Genomic DNA, 2,128 nt, shown 5'->3' with positions numbered 1-2,128 from the left:
ACAACATTCATAATGTTAACAATGGATTATTTACATTGTACAACTATTTACAGATAATGTTGTCCACATTGGTTCCGATCTCATCAGTTGTAAAACTACGACAACATTTGATATGTTTACTGATACTTTACATGTTCTGGTCGTCAGGTAAGTAACGCGGCAATTATTCAATTATCATCAATTTATTATTCGTTATTACATGTATCAGTTTTTAGTTTGACAGTTTGCACGACTATTGACCTCAATTATGCCTGTAAGTATATGCAAATTGATAAATTGTATAATTATTTTATTTGGCATAACGAAAACATCCATTATGAATAATTAAAATAGCAATTATAAAGTAGCATAATGCTTGGTTCCCACAGAGAGACACAACGCAAAGAAGTAAGCAAGTTGACCAATCAGCGGTGACTGTTCGAATAATATATCGCTTGTGATTGGTCAAATCACTTTGCGTTGCGTTACGTCCGTACGTTGCGTCCTAGGAACAAAACTTAAATGATTTGACCAATCACAGGCGATGGATTGATTGTCATGTCGCTTTTCATCGGTACCTCAGCTCGCTTGCGTTTCGTCTAGCGTGGTGGCGTCTCTAGTGGGAACCACGCTTACGTATAGGCCTAAAAATTCCTTTGACGAAACATTCTTCGGTTAGTTCTTCACTTGGAAGTTTAATATTTATAATAAAGTATAGCTAAAGATTCGTTGTTCTCCCGATACAAGTATTAAATCACCCAATTTGATTATGTCTGTGTTCTTTTGACATTCATATATTCGTTATAGGCTGGTAAATCCTGAAAACGAAGCCTCTAGTTTTGAGATTTTATTTTGCTTCTTTTCGAGGTTTACGGTACTGTGTAAAGCTTGATTCCCACTAGTGACGCAACGTAATGCAACCTACGCAACGTAAGGAAATGCTCTTCCAATAGTTGTGTTTGACCCCGCCTGCGTGAAATCAAACAGTGGCGTAACGCAGAGGCCGAGGCCCCTGGTTTAGGAACCTCAAGTGGCGTCGGCGGCCTCGGGCGTTTTTAGCCCTTTCTGACATATTTTAATTCCTGTATTTTCCTTTGGACACTGTTCAGGAGCCCCCATAAGCTCCGGGGCCCCCTGGGTTTAGCCAGTGAGCGCTCATAGCCGTTACCCCACTGCTGTCATGGAAATCAAGCATTCACTATATTATTTTGTCTTTAGATGCATGTCCGGATAACTCTGGGGTCTACCATGACGGACATTGCTACCAGTCATTTCATTCTATAGATAGTTGGGACAACGTGTTAACGTCATGTGAATCATTGGGAGCAACTTTGCCAACAATATCTTCCGAAAGCGATAACGAATTTGTATGTAATCTATTTACCATCTCAAAACCAATAATATGGATTGGGTATAATGTGAAAACATCATCAAAATGGACATGGACCAGTAATAGTACATCAAACTACACAGGTACGTATAAACTCATGTTTACACACTAAATCTGTTATAATTTAGTTATATATAAATATTAATACTACTGTACTATTTATTCTATTTGTTTTTTTTTCTTCATATTTAATTAAGAGCACCTTAAAAAAGAGGAGGATGAAAGGAGGGGAGGGTGTGGGGGTGGTGTTGTCCATGTCCCACCCCTGCATTGCCCAGACTACACGGTGCAAATGTCGCAAATCAAAATCAAAAGAGCACCTTAAAAAAGAGGAGGGTGAATGGAGGGTGTGGGGGTAGTGTTGTCCATGTCCCACCCCTGCATTGCCCAGACTACACGGTGCAAAAATGTCGCAAATCAAAAATCAAAAGAGCACCTTAAAAAAGAGGAGGGTGAATGGAGGGTGTGGGGGTGGTGTTGTCCATGTCCCACCCCTGCATTGCCCAGACTACACGGTGCAAATGTCGCAAATCAAAATCAAAAGAGCACCTTATAAAAGAGGAGGGTGAATGGAGGGTGTGGGGTAGTGTTTTCCATGTCCCACCCCTGCATTGCCCAGACTGTACGGTGCAAATGTCGCAAATCAAAATCAAAAGAGCACCTTAAAAAAGAGGAGGGTGAATGGAGGGTGTGGGGGTAGTGTTGTTCATGTCCCACCCCTGCATTGCCCAGACTACACGGTGCAAATGTCGCAAATCA

Source organism: Antedon bifida, chromosome 2 (assembly GCF_963402885.1).
Source record: "Antedon bifida chromosome 2, ecAntBifi1.1, whole genome shotgun sequence".
NCBI lineage: Eukaryota > Metazoa > Echinodermata > Crinoidea > Comatulida > Antedonidae > Antedon > Antedon bifida.
This window is presented reverse-complemented; position numbering follows the sequence as displayed.